We start from the raw sequence: 7,630 nt of genomic DNA on the forward strand, positions 1-7,630 counted from the left end.
GAGAGGGCGTGATCTGTGAGGGAGATATCTTCGCACGCACCCTAGAGTTCGAACCTTAAGGGTTTTGCCGAAACCCGAGATCCGACAGATTTCAATTTCAAATGTGTATACAGTTGACTTCTCATATCATGCACATTACTAGCATCACAACAGAGCCAATAGTGTTGTTGTACATGTAGACCCGTGGTACCCATCTGAAATCTTGTTGTGCCGTGTAGTTTCCCATGCTTTGTATTCTTTCACTGCTGCTTTGTCTTGAACTGATATGATTTGAACCGTGTCTCTATTTTAATTTGGCAAGACAATGCAGTGACCATAGGACATCACTACTAGGAAAAAGGCTACTAGCAACGCGGATAAAATGGCTACTAGCAACGCGGGTACCCGCACCACTAGTATCGCGCTACAACTAATAGTTAATAGTAGCGTGGGTTAAACCCGCGCTACTACTAACTTTGTTAATAGTAGCGTGTTCCACCCACGCTACTGCTATTACATACACGTGCTACTACTAATAAAATAATAGTAGCATGGGTAAACAACCAACTCTACTAGTATCCTATATACTAGTAGCGCTCAGTTTCCTCCCCACGCTACTACTAACAATTTAGGAATAAAAAAATAAAAAATAGATGTAGTATTCATGAATAGTAATACGTCCAATGCAAAACAAACGAATGTCACTGAACCATCTCAATATTCCATTTAACATGTCACAAAACCATCTCAAGATTCCATTTAACATCAGACACACACAACCATCATCGTAAGGTGGGTACCTTCCCTAGTGGTCTACCACCAACCTAAACAGACCACTTCTCTAGATGTATCTACCTAGGCTCGGAGTTCAGACGTTGGTGGACTCGAATCCTCCCTCCCCCGGACGGTGGCGTCAAGGTCCTCCACCTCAGCGACCTCCGGTGTCGAAATCACCTGGACGATCATCTGTGCGACGTGGGAACAAGGCTTCACGGCGAAGTCCGTCTCCGAGTGGTTGAAGAGCACAGCGCCACCGGGCCGTGCTAGTCAGCGTCGATCACCTCTGCGCCCACGTCGGGAAAGTGAAAACTTGTTAGTACACAAATTGCATCAGTTCAACCAAATAGTACTAGCAAACATGCACGAATAGGGAAAAGAAATTTTCTCGTTCACCTAGTTAGGTATCAACTATTTAAATAAAAAAATCAGCAACTTCTTTAAATAAAAGAGGCGCTTGGTAACCGCACTTGAAAAGCTTGATAGCATATGAGATTAAGATATATAAATTTGTGTGGTCACGTCCTTGCATGTTGGAAACAATCATTGGTTAAGATTACACTCTTTTGTAGAGGAAAGAACTTTGGGACAATCAACAGCCTTTCACTTGATCTCCGCTAGCTACTTTGGATTCAATAAGAAAAGGAACATTTATTGGAACTGAAAAGAACAAGCAGGCAAGCATACTGTCAATCTTTTGGCTAGAATTTCACAAAATGCACCTGTCAAGTGTACTCTAACAATCGACGTGTCCCATCTCCTCATGATTAAGGACTTTAGCTGAGCCGACAACATGGAGCAAGATGTCGTCCTTTCCGAGCATGAACCCTTGGCCGTCATCAATGAACCTGCAACATCCATCATGCCCAACCGTTAGAAAACCAGCAGCATTACACACCATTACACATCATTCCAAATCGAAGATTTATAGTAAACCAGGAGCATTAGAGCATATCCATACATCTACACTTATTGCCTAGTCACTTATTCCCAGCTAGTGCAAACACAGTTGAAAGCAAACAAAAATGCATAAAAACACCAAACAGTGGCATTCTATCCCTCCAAATGATTTACTCCCTCTCCATCCTTGCAATCATCTTCTTCTCCCTTATGTGCTTCTCCCATTTATGAATCCAAGATTTCTGTAAAGAGCAAAGAACAAATAAAATTAAATTTCATCAGACATATATTTCCTTGCATGTTGTGCTGTACAGTAGCTACAGGAATAAATATACGAAAAGAAAAAAAGTGAGTGATTTCTATTAACAAGAGATCGCCTATGTAATAGCTACAAACAAATGAACCTGCTACACCAACTCATATCATGTCTTACATTGATATTCTCCACGTGTTACACATATACACCATCAACTATTTGTCATAAAGTATTTGTCAATGACTAATTGGATTCTTTAAACTTCTAGGGGAAAGAAAGATGCCATGGCCTTGCTCGCTGCTAACCTGAATGGATGAAAAGGACATGCTTTGGAGTCTGGAGTACTTTGGAATGAATTTGAGAGTGTCACTTATAGCACTGGATGCCACTATTTATTTTCAGTAATGTAACTGCAGTAATGGATAATCTCACTAACCTCTGTAACTTTCCTTGACTGCCGATTATAAGGGTTGTCGTCAGTTTTAGACATTTCCATCTGAGATGGGCTTAAGCCATAGAGGAATTGAGGAATGTTCTTGTAATTATCCATTACTACAAGAAGGTTAAAAATAAAGCTTGAAGCCACTATGACCGGACCCTGAAACATGTGAATGGAATTACAAATCATACTAATAAGTATTTCGTCTAGGCAAATTAATGAAGTATAGGATCCTGATTTCTCAACGAATTTAAGCATGTGAGATTCAGATCACGAACATTTTGTTTCTCGATGAATTTAAGCATGTGTTAGACACAAGCACAATTTTTGCCAATCAGTAATGTGAAAATAAAAACGAGCAGAGCATTTACCTGAGAATCTGAGGACGCAGTCCCCTGTATTCTCTTCCTCTCCTCCTTAGAAATCAACGATTCCACCAGAACATAGACCTGCAACCAGTGGCCGAGCGTGACAAGCAACTAAGAAGGGGTCATTTTTCAAAATGAATGCAAAAAAGGATGTGCAACTCACAACATGTTGTGCTGATAGTTGTTCTTGTTCAACACTTTCTTTGCCTCTCTTTCATTTGTAAAAGGACTGCATGTTCTTCTATTTCAAAAAAAATGTTACTTCTCTAAATCAGGACATGGTTGACTGCTCAGTACTGTGACTGACCGCTTGACAGATTTAACACCTTAATCAAGTTACTTTAATTTGTAGAAACAGGTTAACCCCATGGCGATGGAAATTTACATGGCACGCAAACACATGGTTGACTGACTTAACATCTGATAATCTGAATCAAGTTCACAAGGCAATCAAAATCTGCACATCATCAGAGAAGTCAGAACACTCGTCGGAATAGCAGGATAGCAGCCGAGAACGGGAATTAGGATTTGGGGAAAAGACCTAGAACTAAATCACCATTGACATTCAGAACCGAGCGCCAGAACAACTACCAAACGGAATCGAAACAGAGGGAAGACGTGGCGGTTCTCAGTGGACAACAACCATACCTACGGCATCTCGATGAGGCGCATCAGCTCCACCACGACCCGTCCCCGCCGCTCCCGCACCTTCTCTAGCTCCTCTGCCAGCGACACCTCCTTCTCCCTCACCACCGCCGCGCCCTGCTCACCGCGTCAGCCCTGGCAGCATACGACCTCACCGACGGCGGCGACGCGGCAGCCGCCGGTGCCTTCGCCTTCGATTTGGCAAGGGCGGTGCCACCCAAGGACAGGGAGGCCGCGGCGTAGCCGTCCCTCGGCTGCAGCGGAATCCGCCGCACGCCCCCGGACCTGGCCTCAGACGCCATCGGGCTGGAGGAGGAGCCCCGCTCGCGTCTCTCGCGGCGTGAATGGCTGGTGCGGCGGTGGTGGTGGTGGTGGTGTGGCGGGTGCGGCGATCCTAGGGGTCGGGGGATAAGAGCATCTCCACTAGGCCCCCAACAGCCCGCCCAGGAGGCCTTTTTCATTGCCGGCGCGTGTTTTTTCTCCCAGTCATGCCCCCAAAAGCTGAAAAAGCGCCGGATTTCGTCAAAGTCGGCCAGTAGTCCCGACCCAAACCCACAAAGCTGGGGTGCAGCTGAGGGCGCCGGCGCTCTATTTCACATGCATCGGCCCACTTGCCAGCCCCTCTCTCTCCTCTCCTCTCCTTTCTCTCTTTTCTTTCTCCTCTCTCCTCGCATGCATCGGCCCACCACCTACCACACACAGCCGGAGCGGGGAGGGGCTCGTGCGGCCGTGGCGGAGCACGGCCGGGGCGGGGCTCGCGCTCGCGCGGCCGTGGCGGAGCACGGCCGGGGCGGAGCATGGCCAGAGGAGGGGGAGCGGGACGGCGGCTTCCTGAAGGTGCTGCGGCGCTGCGCGACGCCGCGCGGACTGTCGAGGCCGGGCACTCCTCGCGCTCGAGGCCGCCGCGGGCGCTCCTCGAGGCCTGGCACTCCTCGCGCTCGAGGCCGGCGCGCTCCTCGTGCTCGAGGCCGCCGCCCACGACCTGCTTGCCGGCTACCCCGAGCTGCACCCGCTCTGCCGCCTGCTCGCCACGGCCAGGGCCCTCTCCTGGTGCGCCTCCGAGGAGGCGGCCGGAGGCGGGGTGGTTGGGGGACTGCGGGCCCGGTGCCGGCGGTGCAAGGCGAGGCGGGGGATCGCGCGCGCAGCCGGGGCCGTCGCGGCGGAGATTCAGACGTGGGCGAACCACGAGCTCGCCGCGCGCCTCGTGGCCGCGCTGAGGGAGCAGGACGACGCCCGGGCGCGCGTGCTGCTGGCGGAGCTGGAGGCGCGGCTGCTGGCCGCGGGGGCGGGGGCGCCGTGCGTGCGCCGCGATGCAGCCGTGCGGCATGGCCCATGAAGAGCACGCAGTCTGCGCGGCACGGGGAGGACGTCGGCGGTGCCCACAACATGTTTGTTGTAATGACAAAGCAAAAAAGAAAAAAGAAAATACAACCTGGGGCACAACGGCTGAAATTTTTTTGCACCCAAACGCAAAGTCAGCGTCGGGGCCTCCCCAGGAGGCCGAAAAAACGCCTCCTGGGAGGCACAACGGCTGGAGATGCTCTAAGGGAGGCAGGGAGGGGAGAGAGCCTAGAAAGAGGGGGGACGAGGGATTGAGAGGGTACGGTCGCAGTGGTAGCGTGGCCTAGCAAACCGGCGCTTCTACTAAATCTGGTTCATCAGCGTATTTTGTTAACAGATAGTAGTAGCGCGGGTAGTACCTCACGCGCTACAATTATTTATTAGTGGTAGCGCATGTGATATAACCCACGCTACTACTATGGTCTGTCTGAAGTGCACGGCTAGAATTATTTACTAGTAGCGTGTTTTTTAGGCCGCGCGCTACCACTAATATTTACTAGTAGCGTTGGTTAATATAGCGCGCTATTAGTAAGTAGCAGTAGTGCAGGTCAAAAAATGCGCTACTAGTAAGCTCCTGTGTATAAGGTTTTCCCTAGTAGTGCATAGATATATGTTTGTTTGATGCTTTTATTATGTACTAGCACTTGGCAATAGAAGACTTGGTAGTTTAATCTTGTCCACCTTACTAATGAACTGATCCACCGAAATGAGTTTCATATACTAGTACTGAAAGTGCGTTATATCGACTAGAGGTGGGGGGTGAATAGGCGATTTTTATGAATTCTTCACTGAGGAATTTGCGGGTGAGGAAATTCCTTAGCGAAGAACTACTTGCAGTGGAATAAGTACTCAGATGTAAATGTAACAAAACACAAGCATGGTCATCATGATGAAATGAAGACAAACACAGAGTACAGAAAGCGTAAACACAGGATAGCACATAATGAAGACAAATAGACTGAAGAAATTGAACTGAGGAAATTGAGAAAGTCTTTAGTCAAAGTCTTCAAACAGATATGAACAAGCACACAACACAGTAATGAGGAAATGAAAGAGTTGAGGAAATAGAACCAGTAAGCTTGGTGAAGATAATGATTTGGTAGACCAGTTCCAACTGCTGTCTCAGTTGTACATCTGGTTGGAGCGGCTAGGTGTTTAAACCTGAGGACACACGGTCCCGGACACACAGTCCTCACTGTATTCTCCTTGAGCTAAAGTCTCACAGACCTCGCCCAATCACTCGTGGTAAGTCTTCAGGTGACTTCCAAACCTTCACAAACTCGGTCACTTGGCGATCCACAATTTCCTCTTGGATGCTCTAGACCATGACGCCTAACCGTCTGGAAGAAGCACAGTCTTCAAAGGTAACAAGCGTCGGATCTACGCAAGATCAATCTCTTCAGTGATGCTCAATCACTTTGGGTTTGTAGGTGTTTGGGTTTGGGTTTTCCTCACTTGATGATTTTCGCTCAAAGTCCTCGGAGGATGGGATGCTCTCAAATGACAAGTGTCAGTTCCTCTCGGAGCAGCCAACCGGCTAGTGGTTGTGGGGCGGCTATTTATAGCCTAGGGAGCAGCCCGACATGATAAGACATAAATGCCCTTCAATGATATGACCGTTAGGTGGGTAGATATTTTGGAACAGCTGGCGCATAGCACAGCAACGGTCGGAAATTTGAGTATCAAATTCCTCAGGGCTATCATGTTCCTCGCTGTGTAGGCAATCCTCACTGGCGAATTCCTAACTCCTCAGTCAGAACAAATTCCTTAGAGACCAGAAGAACTTCGTCTCTGTCACTGAAGAGTATGACTGAACTGTATGAGATTTCCAATGGCTTCACTCGAAGGGATTGGTAGGTGTAGGATTTTGAGTTGAGCATCACTTGGAAATTTTTCCTTAGTATTTCCTCGACCCCCCTTAACAGTACGGTGTTTCCTATAACTCAAGAAAGAGAAAATGAAACTACGAAAACAAAAGTCTTCAAGCGTCATGTTCCTCAAATGGATACCTAGCCTTTAAGGTCACACCAATTTTTTCACTTTCAAAGTCTTCAGAAAGTTTTCAGAAATCCGAAGTCTTCAGTCGAAGAACTTCATTTTTAGGGGTCGACTTTCTCTGTAAATATCAAACTCCTCATAGACTTATAGACCTGTGTATACTCGTAAACACATTAGTCCCTTAACCTATAAGTCTTCAATACACCAAAATCACTAAGGGGCACTAGATGCACTTACAAGTACATGCTAAACCTGTTATGTGTCTGCTTGTTTCTTCTTTTAGAATGCTGACAGAATATTGGGGAAGAGTGCCTTATTAAGCAATGGTAAAGGAAGTAATGCAGATAAGGTTCAGGATAGTGACACATCCTTGTTGGTCTCCAACAAAGCTGATAAAAACAGCTAAGGAAGACTATCTCGAAGACAGTGAGACAACCCCAAAGTCCTATCTTGGTTTAGTGTTCGAGTTACTGGCCACTACCGTTTGCACAAGCTATCCAAACTCAATGTCTGACTCAGTTCAGTTTCTTGAGTCTCAACTACAAGCTGAAAGACATCGATCAGCTGTGCTGCGACAAGAAGCGGAAGGACTGCGGAAGTCCCTGGAGCATTCAGATGCATACTTTCTGCTGCGACAGCAAGCGTTGGAGGATTTTAGCGCCAAACAGGAAAAAGCTAATAAGCAAGCGTTGTTTCAGTTATGCTCTTGTTTTGCTGCCACGTTTATTTGCACTGGTGGCCAATTTTGACGGCCAGTGTATGTAATATGCTGCTTTGTTCCCTATATTTGCACTGGTGGCGAACTTTGATGCCCAGTGGATGTAATATGTGTAATAGCGGTAAGAGGCTAGCGTTAATTGCTTGCTTATTTATTTCCTTTTTGTCTTGTTTAGTTGTTTGCTTGTAGTCACTGCAGTTCTTTTTCTG

General features: G+C 47.4%; 1 long non-coding RNA gene across 3 annotated transcripts; it reads right to left on the minus strand.

Annotated features, from left to right (window-relative positions):
- Positions 1-678: 678 nt before the first annotated feature.
- LOC123145498 (uncharacterized) lies at positions 679-3,820 on the minus strand. Of its 3 annotated transcripts, none has more exons than XR_006472309.1 (5): positions 2,883-3,820; positions 2,723-2,800; positions 2,349-2,510; positions 1,479-1,898; positions 679-1,042 (listed from the first exon to the last, which is right to left on the minus strand). It is a non-coding gene; the product is annotated as an uncharacterized lncRNA (long non-coding RNA). The 3 variants fall into 3 exon arrangements; XR_006472307.1 differs by having other exon boundaries at positions 3,368-3,819; XR_006472308.1 differs by having other exon boundaries at positions 2,723-3,817.
- Between the last annotated feature and the right edge of the window lie 3,810 nt (positions 3,821-7,630).

The sequence above is a fragment of the Triticum aestivum genome, chromosome 6D (assembly GCF_018294505.1).
Source record: "Triticum aestivum cultivar Chinese Spring chromosome 6D, IWGSC CS RefSeq v2.1, whole genome shotgun sequence".
NCBI classification, from domain to species: domain Eukaryota; kingdom Viridiplantae; phylum Streptophyta; class Magnoliopsida; order Poales; family Poaceae; genus Triticum; species Triticum aestivum.